This window comes from Pseudopodoces humilis, chromosome 2, assembly GCF_049639895.1.
Source record: "Pseudopodoces humilis isolate 2021_Gansu_Grassland_sample_001 chromosome 2, ASM4963989v1, whole genome shotgun sequence".
In the NCBI taxonomy this organism is placed as follows: domain Eukaryota; kingdom Metazoa; phylum Chordata; class Aves; order Passeriformes; family Paridae; genus Pseudopodoces; species Pseudopodoces humilis.
In genome coordinates this window covers 105,661,057-105,673,448 of record NC_142201.1, presented here as the reverse complement: position 1 = coordinate 105,673,448, position 12,392 = coordinate 105,661,057, and the positions used below count along the sequence as shown (strand labels likewise).

The following is a 12,392-nucleotide window of genomic DNA, read 5'->3' as shown; positions in this document are numbered from 1 at the left end:
ATCTTTTAATACACCAACCCAGACCACTGGAATTCCTGTTGCTTTTTCATTATAGAAGCGTATCGTAGCACTACTGTTTCTTTGTAAGATAAAAATTCAGTGGAACTCAGTGAACTAATATGTATAAAAATCCTTCACTGCCTTTATATACACAATCCAGATGTTCACTGTTCAGATAATCCCTCTCTTCCTTTCCTGGCTAGCAGACAGGCAATGATGTCATCCTGATGCTTTTTTCTGGTCACTGATGGTCCTTCTGTCCTTTTCTCTGTTCAGTGGGAATTAGTCATTATGGAGTTCTGGGGAAGTATAGGCTTAAAAGTATTTTATTTGGTAACAGACCTCTATTTTGACACATTTACTGTAACAGGAAAGGTCTTGTCCTTAAGCTGCTCTCCTTTTTCTACCAGAAACATTTGGTGTCCCTCTGTTAGCAAAGTATTGAATTCTTTTGTTGAAGCTCTCATAAAACCAAGAATTTTGAGATGTTCTGTTTTGTTCGTCACCATGATGTTTATACATCAAAACTCATACCTTATGTTTTTAAAATAACCAGCTCTCATGTTCAGTGTTGTAAAGGATAAACTTGTGAGCAGCAAGCACAGTTTATTCAAAGGAAAAAGACTGAATTATTTCTTAAACGGTGATTTGTTCTGAAGGTCACGTCTTAAATCAACTGTTAATCCTGTAAAATGTTACTTTTAATAAAATTTGCTTTAATGACTGGTTGAGCAGTTACATTTCTGGAAATTAACTCTTGGTAGCCCTAATCTTTCATAGTCCTATTCAAAATAGTAAGCAACAACATACTTGAAATCCCATTTAGCTTAACAGTGATAATAGATATAAAATGGCTTGTGTAGATGTTAGAAATTGAGTGAGATCTTTTTGATAATAAACTGGTATTTTTAAGGAACAAGAAAGTCCTGATTCATCAAGATCCTAATTTTAAAGTGCTTGTATTACACAGTAGATATTTACATTGTGGCAGCTCTGCTCTGAAGATACTGTTATGGGATAATTTGTTTCCCTGTGAGAATGGATTACCTCCTGAGCCATTTGTCTGCACTAATGTGTTCCTAGGAGGGATTGATGTGAGAAGCTGTAATGTGTAGGGACAATTTGTAGCTGGTAATGAAATAAATTATGATCAAAATCCATTTATTAGCATATCCAAGAGACCAAGTTTTATGGGAGGGCAAAAAACACTCCCCTAGAAAATGCATTTTCCATTCAGATTTTTTCACATTTTTCCTCCTTTTTCTGCCTTCTCTTTTTCCCTCCCCTCCTCTTCCCTTGTTAAAACATTTTTTTTCCTTTAGGACCAGCTTTTTGACCATGTAGAAAAGTAGACTGATGTTACAGCACTAAATTAAGATTGCTCTGACTGTTTGTGGACACACAGCTCTGAATTTTTTGGTCGGTTCATCGCTTTTTTATGATTTTATGGAGGTTTTTTTCCAGGCGATTTAAGGAATGCAACTGACAACTCTTTTCTGCACTTTTGGTTATTGTCACATGATCTATTGACTGTAGAGTTTAGTAAATGTGTGTTCTGCTGTGCCAAATTGAGTTATTTTTGTTGCCTATTTGTAAACAGAGGGCTGCATTGCCAGTCACAGCCTCAGACATTGTTACAGCTGCCACTGTGCAGGCATGTTAAATTCAGCAAAGGGCAAGGAGGGGGTTTGGCATGGGTTTGAGCCGGTTAGGGTTATTTGTGGAGCTTTGGTTTGGGTTTTTTCCTCTTCAGTATCTCAGCAACAGGCTGTGGTGTTTCTGTGCCAGCCCCTGTGGCAGAGCAGGAATATGAGAGCTGTCAGTGGTGACCCCAGACGTGTGTCCGTGTCAGGAAAGGGACAGTCCCCGTCTGTCAAGTGTCTGCAGAGTGGGGCTGTGGCAGGGAGTGAAACGTGGCACACAGCAGACAGGGCTGCAAGCAGCACTCTTCAGGGCCTCAGGGCTGGCAGCACTGAGGATTTATCTTCTTCTCTACTCGTCATTTCCACTCACACTGTGGCTGACCCGAGTGTGCTCTCTCCTGTGGAGGGTTATCTGGGGCACTGAAAGGTGGAGCGTGCAGCACCAGGGCAATTGAGATACGCAGCTGTCAGGGAGGTGTGGATGGGAGGTGGTGAACAGCTCTCCTGGGTCTCACGTGGAGCTGCCCTGGATCCCACAGGACCCTTTCCTCCTGCTCAGCCCTGCCCCTGCTCCGTGCATGCCCTGCAGGGCTCCCTGTTTTGGGAATGCTCTCGGGAATGCTGCACAGACAGAGCCACAGCGCTGCCTCTGAGCTGGGAGCTGGCCCAGGCCACGTCCTTGGACTAGGAACTGTCAGCTCAGATAGTTCAGCTCTCCCTCTCTCTATGTAATAAACTGTTAACTGTAGAAAATACAAGAGAGGGGAGGGAATATCAGTTCCATTTTTATGTTCTTCCTGCTCATGGCACTGGCGTCACAGATGCTGGTTACTGGAATCACTGTTCTCTTCTGTAAGACTCCTAACTTTGGGGATCATAAGTGTTTCCTACATACAGATGTTGTATTCTTACTGTGACTTCAGCCATATTCATAAACCAGATTTGGAGTTCTGTATTGACGTAGTGAAGTTTGAACTCTTCCTTTAGTTTTTTACTCCTGCAGCTTAGAAGCATTTCCATCCCTAAAACTGTCAAGTTATCTTATTGTCTCCTTGGAAAATTAAATAGTTAAGGAAATGTAATCCTGATGTTGTTTCCATATACCTAAAATTGGAGAGTTCGACCCTCTGTTTTCATTTTGCAGCAATGTGTACTGCATCTGTAAGGCATCCAGAGACATTGCTGGATACATGTGGAAGCATTTCATTCAGGAGATGATTAATTATTAAATAAATACCTCAGTCAATACATAATGCCAGGAAGCAGCCCAGAGTACAATACATTATATTTTGCCAACACATTATGTTTCACAAAGGGGCTGATCTACTTCAGAAAAGGAAAAAATGGCCAAAAAAATGGCATCATTGGAACCAATGGACTTCTCTCTTGCTCTAGCACTAAGCAAGCTGGATATATTTATTGAATTTATACTGTATTATGTATTTGATTGATATGCAAGATGTATTTTATGTTTTGTGTAGGTTTCCATTATGTGACTTGCTTAGTTTTATGCCACAAAGCAGGACTGCGGGAAATAAAATGTTACATATTTCATTACTACTTACATAACTGAAAAACAATGTTGCTAAAACACATAAAGTTACCAAAAATGCACACTTCAGAACTTCAGTACTAAAAGACAATTAATTTTACCATTAATGCAAATGGAATTAGGGCATCTTCAAGAATCTGCAGATTCCACATTTGACCATGAAAATGCTCTCAAGCAAATCTACGAACCAAAGGTTTTACGTATTCTCACCTACTTCCATTTGCTTTGCTCCCATTTGCAGTACTCAGTTTGTCTTTTCTGACATCTAATTTTACAATAAGTTTATAATTTCTGGTGAAGCAAGCTGTTCTCTCTGAAACACACAAGTGTAAGTTATGGTTCCAGTGGCAGCCCTGCTCTGCAGCTGGCCAGGAACCATCACAGCAGTGACCGTGTAGACGAGACTCGGCAGGAGTTAGGAGCAGCAGCTCGAGTGGCTCAGCTGACTTCAGGACTTCACAAGAGTGACACCAACACTGGCTGTAGGTGGCTGTGGTCAGTCAGCAGCAGATTGCTAGTGAACAGGAATCTTTGAGTTCTTCTTAGTTCTTCTTTGAGTTCTTCTTAGCTACCCAAGCGGTGGCTCTGGAGGAGTGTGCAATACTTGGTACAGGGCCCTGCTTAACCTGCACCTAAACCTGCTGCAGTGGTGACTGGGCTGTAAAATGTAAATTTTGCCATTCAAAGGCACTAAACTCATTCAATGTTATCTGTTTGGCAGGAAAAAAGAAGAATTCCTATGGAAATTGTACCAGCCAGTTCATATTTTACAGTGGCATCTCTGATACCAAGCCTTTTTAGATTATCATGTCTTTAATTTTAGGGTTAACAGTGCTTGTCTGCAAGGTAGATAGAGAGTAGAACTTTTGATAAGTGACTTCTGGCTGTGATTTTGCTGTACAAATCAACTGACAAGGAATTTTAATCTGAAAAGGTGGCACAAGCCTCAGGTCTGGAATTTCCTCCTCCTTCCACCTCCTCTTTGTGCAAGGTAGCTTCAAGGCACACAGGTAAAAGACATCTATTTGATAAGGCTTCTGGGAAGGGCTGAGAATACCACCCAGAATATAAAGGAAAGGGATTTGCTCTTTCATCTGTCTGATACCACATAAATGTTTCCACTGTGTCAGGCTGCTGGTACACATTATAAGTTGGCTATAAGTGTAACTGCATTAAGCATTAAAATAAGAAAGACAAAATTGAGAATTGTATGAGATTACAGAAATGCTGTTGACCTATACAGCAATTATTATGCATTGTAGTGAACCCTTCACAGTCTCAGGGCTTTAAATTTCTCACTGGAATTTTAAAACCAGGATTTGGATTTAAGTCTGAACTTGTCTTTCTGTTCTCTCTTTAAATCAGTATTTCTTCTTTCGAAAGAACTGATTTGATGCTATATTCTGCCTTCAGTCCCTTGAAAAAGGAAGGAAGAATAATGATTGTCCAACAAAATTCAGGATTTTTTTTAATTAGTAAACTTTTGGCACGTTGAATGAAGGAGACCATCTCCTGTGATTTCTATAGCTTAAAGAGCCCATTTCCCCCTTAATGACTGCAGTAAACCCTGATGGCATGTCAGATTTCTATCAAGGATCTGAGGAGTTTGACTGCCACCAATTTCTGGTGAAAGAATAGAAATCTTAAAAGTTAATCAGCAGGAAATGAGAAAACTGTCTAAAGAAAAGATTAGAGCCCTGAAGGTTCTTGTCTTACTGATGCAAGTGATGAACACTAAGATTCCTGAAGCATTTCTAAAATATGGGTAAAAGAAGGAATCTGTAAGTATTTTTTAATAAACAACTGTTTCCATGGTTTTTAAGTGCTAAATGGATGTTGTCTTCTTTTGGTTTGGTTTGACTTTTTACATAGAACCTCACAACACTGACAACAGTATTTTACAGAAAATAACAAATAACTTCTGAGATTCCTTCCTCCAAGTTTGATGCTTTGAAAGAAGGACTTGAGACAGATGTTTTTAAGCGTGTAGAACAGGCATCCAAATAATTGGAGAAATGTTACTACAGAAATAAGTTGAAGCTAAAGGCTTTTTACTGCTGGAAGGGGTTTATTTACTGTATAGTTCTCAAAAATTTTAATCACTCAGTGCAGAGAGTTGAAGCAAGGAGGTTTGTGTAGCATACTTCAGCACTCAATTAAAAAAAAAGTAGCAAAGAAAATCTGAAGGCTCTTTTCTAGTGCCTGAAATTTCCTAAGTCCCATGGCTGTGGAAAAAGCAATTGTCTTTGTTTCAGGTTTCACTGCTGCAGACTTAGTGTGACTGCTGTTCTAAAGAAAACGTTTAAATAATTCATACTTTGGAATAGGCAAAGTAGAATTTTACCACAAGTTGTTGAGTTTGAAGTTTTTTGGGTTTATGAATAAAACTAGTGTGCAAGGAATAATAATTTTAATTGGCTGTTCAGCAGAAAGTACTCCTGCTATAGTTCATTCTGAAATAAGCATTGGCTTTATTAAATTATGATAGACATCTGTAAAAAGGTAATACTTTATTTTTGCCTAGTTCATACCCTGTGGGTAATAGAGTGATTGCAGTCCAGTCCTTTAGTTTTGTTAGTTTACTTGCATCAGTAACCTCTGAACTGGTCTTAAGACAAAGAATTTAAAAATGCTGAATAACAGTGCATTCAAACATTATTTTGATAAGCTGTTTTGAGTACCATTTGTTACTATGAACTGTGTTTTGTTTGAACACTAAAATGATTTGTTGCTAGGTGCTAAATAACTCAAGAACTGGTAATAAAGAATTTTGCTGTCTTTCTATGTGGACTTGATTGTGTTGTAGGCTCAGTAGCAGAATTTTCCAGTGTAAGAAAAAGAATTCCTTGTTGAGGCTGAACTGTTAAATATGAATTATCATTTTCTGCAGGAGGTATTTGTATGCTCCTCTTGTTCGTATGACCATACACTAATTCCCAGAGTCTGGTGTGACTGTTTCTTTATCCTTTTAAGTATGAAACAGGACAAAGAAATAAAAACAAAGCTGTCTTCCACCATCAAGGTCTGATGGCCCTTTCAGACTACCAGCACCTTTTGATAGCATTATCATCTTTTGACAGAGAACTGTATGAAAACCAGGCTAAGTCTCCCTGAATTTTTAAATTTATTTTAATTTGGCAAATCATCCTTGTTTCGTAAAGCATCTTGTTCCCATTTCTGCCTCCATGACAGTAAAATCTCTTGGTACGTGGTGGATAGTCTGGCTTGCATAGAATTCTTACACATTGGGTTTTTTTTGCTACCTATAATTATTTTTTTTTTAATATATCACAGTTAGCTTCCTTACTATTATTGAAAAGTAAGTTGGGGTGTTATTGTAGACTTGGGTTGTCTCTATGTGGGGGGTATGGCATCCCTATGAGAAAAAAATCCAGGTTTCTGTTGAAATAATACATTTCAGTTGAGACTGTTCCTCACTGAGTACTGCATGCCCAAATCAACATTTTTTAATGATCACAGGTTAGTGCACTGCAGAGATTTATTGTCCTTCCATTTTTAGTGTGTGTTGGTATCCGTTGATCATGGGCCTTGGACACTTTTCACAAATTGCTTTAACTTGTTGTAAGAAGGTTGCTATGGATTTCAAGTTCTCCTTTCCAAGAAGTACTCTGTGCTATCATAAACAGCTGGGGAAAAAAAAATCCCACTCAGTTTCCTCTTCAGCTCTACTATCTTCAACTATAAGTCAAAAAATGCAGTAGGAAGCTCCTAAGAATTCTTCAAATTATATCTATCTATCATAATCTTTTTGTACTTCTGCACAGTTTATTTAAAATTCATCTTTTTTCACTCTTTTAAAAGGCTTTAGTATAAATATTTGTAGCCACGACTACTTAGACTGCAGCAGTGCCTAAAATTACATCAGTTAATTTAAAACACGGGGGAAGACAAGTCTCTGAAAAGAGAAGCCTGGGAAACAGGACTTCAGTGTACCACATTACTCTAGTTTTTAAATAGATGGAATTAGACTCGTCGTAAGAGTGCTCTCTAAATTATGTTTGGTTTATAGTGTGGTTTAGGAGGATCCAGAGCAAGGAAGGGGAAATGTGGACTAGGAGAGGAACTTCTGGAAAATCTTAAATGCCCCTCTCTCCTTCTCTATCTTCTACCCTCCAGATTTTTGTCACCTCAAGGCAGTGACTACAGGATTTATACACATTTTAAACTGTGTACTACGTATATTAACCAAAGAAGTGCTATCTTTAAGGCTGCATTGTAAAGTTTTTTTCCACATTTTTCGTTTTTTATCATAGAAATCTTCATGGAATCCTGCAGGAGGACAGATTATGATCTGTCTCAAGTTTTTGCTAGTATGAGTTGCAAACATAGGGTCTGATATGAGTCCATTTCACACACTGTTGTCTTCCCACACGTTTTTGCAGTGGGTTCCTCACACATTGACAAACATTCACTCTTGTGTAGCCCTTTTCATCTTGATTTTTTAAAGGGAAAATTCCTTACCTTCTGAAAATCAGACATTAAAATAATATAGTTACATGACTGATACACAGCTGAAACAGAGCCAGATTTTACTGTCCAGCCTCTTGAATCAGAGTTGAGGAAGGAAACACCTCTCAGCTTAACCTAAATCTCAGAATGGCCAGAAATCCATAGGGAATTAATGCCATTTGATTGCTCTTGAAATGAGAATGGCACCCAAGCAGGAGGTTTGGTTAATGCACAGATCTTGTGGTGTTCATCAACGGAGGGTGGAGTTTAAACCACCAAAGAAAGAAAAGAAAGAAGTTTTGAGACATTTTAATGCAAATAAGGGAAACAAACTCTCGAAACAAATTGCTTGTTGCTCCCACTGCAAAGCTGGGAGAAGGGCACATTCCTGCTTGCTGCAGGATGGAGAATCACTGATTTTGGATCCATGGTGCTTGAGGCTCATATCTAAAATTGTTTCTGGAGTTGGTGATGTTGAGCTGTCACACTGCATGTGTAATGACATCCTTGTTCAGGGGTGTTCCAAAGCCTTACCCTGGCCTGTCTGCCTCCCTGGTATGTGCAGCAGCTCCAGAAGCACGTACATTTCCAAGGCTTTGTCTGTCCTGTCAGCACCAAGGAGCGACACACGCCTTTTTTCCTGGTCAGACCACTTTCCCCTGCAGCACTCAGCTCTCCTGAGTGCACACAGGCGCCAGCCCTTTTCCTGTGGGTTTCCAGTCCAGAGGCACAGGCTAAATCCAGCCTGCCAGGCATGTGCCATGTGCTGAGGATGAGAGCATATATCCTGCCCTGCATGCTCAGAGGCAGTGTCAGGGTGCTGTGACCACCAAGTTCCCGGACTGCAGCTGTCTGGAGACTTCTGGAGGAAGTGCACAGTGGCCAGTGCAGGTGGCAGTCCCTTGGTACCCTGAGAGTGGCCCTTTCTGTGCAGGGCATAAACTCCAGCCAGTCTGTTTCTGTGTTTTGTGTCATAATGTATGTTATGTATGGGTGTGTGCCATACCTAGCACATGTCGTGGTTTAACCCCAGCTGATAAATGAGTACCACATAGCCCCTCAATGTCTCTCCACCAAGTGGGATGGGGAGAAGAATCAGAAAAAAAATAGCAAACAAACAAACAAAACCCAGAAACTTTTGGGTTGAGATAAGAACACTTTAATAATTGAAACAAAGTAAAATATGCTAATAATACTAATGACAAAATCAGTAATAGTAATGAAGAGAGAGAAAAAAATAAAATCTAAGTGAAAAAAGAGCACAGTACAATTGCCCACCACCTGCTGAAGGATGATCAACTTCCCCCTGGACAGTGATCAGCAGCTCCCACCTGGTTATCACCAGTTTAAATACCTGCCATCACGTTCTATAGCATACAACATCCCTTTGGCCAGTTCAGGTCAGCTATCCCAGCCATGCTCCCTCCCAGCGTCTTGTATCCTTCCTCACTTGGCAGAGCATGAGAAGTCCTTGACTTGGGATAAGCACTGCTCAGCAACAACCAAAACATCAGTGTGTTATCAACATTATTCTCATACTGAATCCAAAACTCAGCATTACATAAGCTACTAAGAAGAAAAATTAACTTTTTCCCAGCTGAAACCAGGGCAACCTGACCAGTTTTCAGTGTTCAGACAGGAGAGGGAATGTGAATCAGTTGTAAACAAACAAAATAAATAAATACAAATTTAAAAAATCTACAAAACTCTTTGAAAGAGTGTTGAGGAAAGCAGCACCTAATTGATACTGAGATTTTGCCCATGTTAACTTCTGTCTGGGAACCTGAAACATTTTTATGGGTTTCACTGATTCTAAAGGTGGTCATAATATCAGAACTATTTTTCCAACTAGTAAGTCACCTGTTTCTTTCTTAATTTCATTCTTCACATTACAATTATAGAAAATAATTAATCTCTTTTCCAATCAGATTTTTGTCTTCTTAGATTTGGTGAATTTGAAGTTGTTGAAGTCACTTGTTCCTTTAACTTAAGAAGTGCCTATCTGACAAATCAACAGCAGTCTAAAACAGAATTTTTACACTCATCATAAATACAATAAACCACAATCACTCCCTTGCTGGGGGTCTGGAGTTACAAGTCATCACTTTCGATTTGAGACATCAAAAATCTCATGTAAACATTTTACCTCAGCTCTGTGGCTGTGGCGTGCTTGGCGCCAGACTGTGAGACCTTTCCTCAGACGTTTGTGCTGCACTGTGTCAAACTTGGTGCTCTGGGACCGTGTACTGTGAAAACATTCGTGGTGACTAAGGGTGGCCCAGGCTGGTCTCACATGAATGTGAACTTCAGCAGAAAATCCGGGAAAATGTGAATTGTGTGTATATGTATTTAGATCTCAAGAAGTGACAGCTGAAAATAGAGTTCAGGGAGGATGAAAAGTGATATACCCCAGTTCTTTTGTACTGTACCTGGTGTTATTTTCATGTATTTTTCACAGGCTGAAGCCAGGAGGCAGCTGAATGGCAGCATTTATTTTTTTTTTTCAGGACAAGAGATTCAGGCTTTTGTTTATTTCTCTGTAGAAAGTGATACTTCCCACAAATGACTGCAGAGAGATGTGCATATCAAGGATATTGAGAGTTTCAGATTGCTTTGATAAGAACAAATAGCCTACAAATCACCAGATAGGAAATGGAACATGGCACATTGTCTTAAACTATCTCCTTTAATAATAGTTTTTGCAAAACACCAACATAAATATCTGGTAGTCGTGTTGCAGGGAGGTATTCAATAGTCCTCATTCAGATATTTGAACATAAAAGGTATTTGATTAGATTTCAGAGTTTAACAAGATTAGAAATTAAACACATTTTTGAATAGAAGATGTTGGCAGCTTTTTGCAGAGTTTTTTTTAGAATTGTTCAAGATTTCCTGTTCGTTTGTTTTTTAAGGCGTGAAAAGTCAGAGTTTGACCAGTTAGCAAAACATGATCAGACTTTTACATTTCCTCTGCATGTGACTGTAGTACTCAAATTTTCTGTACCAGTGCATTTCAGATAGAGGTCATAAACTGTGGGTTTCTCACCTGTTTATTTCATACAAAGATGACAAACAGCTAAATCTCAGCTCCCAGATAGATAACACAGCAATTCCTGTGCTATCTCTGCTGCTAACTCTGCAGTTTCTCCCCTCTCGCTCTCTAGTCTGGCTTGTTACCCAGCCAATTCCAATGGAAATTCCAGCTTCTCACTCCACTGTCTACTCCAGCACATCTCTGCACATACTCCTGTCCCATCTCCTACCACTTCACTTCTACAGGCACATGAAATCTCTGATATACTTCACCTGAACTGGGATTAATGTATCACAAAATTATGTGAAAAGAATCCAAATTTCGTTGTGACTGCCATTTTCTAGATTAGTCATAATGACCAAGTATTTATACAGAAGCTAAAGTTGGGATATGAGCTTGATTGTTGTGTGTAAATATTGGCCTGAAAATTGGGATTATTTAATTTCTCTGGTGTAGAGATATATTTTCTTGCTTCTTTCATAATAACCTCTATTAGTGTCCAGCAGTCCTTGAAGGCATGAAGATGTTTTTTAAATAATCAAAAGTTAAACATACTGAGCTTCAATCAAAGGTACTCAACTTTTGCCAGTTAAACAACAGGATATCTTCTAAGCACCTGGAAGATACTTGTAAATAGTAATAGTGAGAACAATGCTTAATGAGTATTAAACAAGCTGGACAAAATACTCTTCAGTAGTTTAGTACTGCCTTGGATCTCAAGATCTCAAAAGCATCTTTTATATATTTTATATATTATTAGTATATATATTATTATATATTTATATATGCATGTATGTATAATATACATGGTTATGTATATATTTAGATAGATAGATAGATAGATAGATAGATAGATAGATAGATAGATAGATAGATAGATAGATAGATAATTACTACCAAGCTATCAAGAATGGGTTACTTGAAGCTTATAACTTGCCTAATGGCAGACTAAGAAATGGATGCAACACTGTAATATTTTATTCTGAATATGAGTAAACCAGTGAGTTCTAGAGAAACACTAGATCAGCATTTGCATTCAACTCTGTGAGGAGAGCTACAAAATGTGTCTTTTGAGATGCAGGCATTGCACACAGCGTGTTGAGGTCTCATATGAGACCCCAGGGTGGGACAGATGCAGGCTCATCCCAGCAGTGCATGGAGGGAGCACAAGAGACAATGGATTTAAGTTGAAACAAGGCAGATTGGGGCTGGATATGAGAAGGCATTTCTTCACTGGCTGGACAGCCAAGCAGCAGAGTGGGCTGACAGAGTCTGTGCACTGTTACTCCTTGAAATGTTTCAGGCCCTGACTGGATCAATCCCTGACTGACCCTGCAGCTGACCCTCTTGAGCAGGAGGTTGGAATGGAGACCTCCGAGGTCCAACCTGATTATCATGTGAACCTACAAAACTACATCTGTCAAATGTAATAGTTGCTCCATTAACATCTGGCAACTGTACTAGGCTGTAGTTTAAGTCCTAAAACTGCAAATTCCTACTCCTGCGAGTGGATTTAATGATACCAATAGTCCCAGTGAGGTTGATAGGATTGCTGGAAAGAATAAGGCATTAAAAGATCACGTCACTAGACTGGAAACCACTTTTCTTTTGGTTTTTGTTCAGCGACTGGACACGTCTTCCCTGAAAAGCCTTGCATGTCAAGGAAATTACATGAAAGGCAAAAATATTATTC

At 39.2% G+C, this 12,392-nt stretch overlaps 1 protein-coding gene across 4 annotated transcripts in view; it reads left to right on the top strand.

The window, feature by feature from the left end:
* The window catches only part of ROBO1 (roundabout guidance receptor 1), a 690,461-nt gene that overhangs the window by 612,012 nt on the left and 66,057 nt on the right, over positions 1–12,392 (top strand). The window lies entirely within an intron of this gene.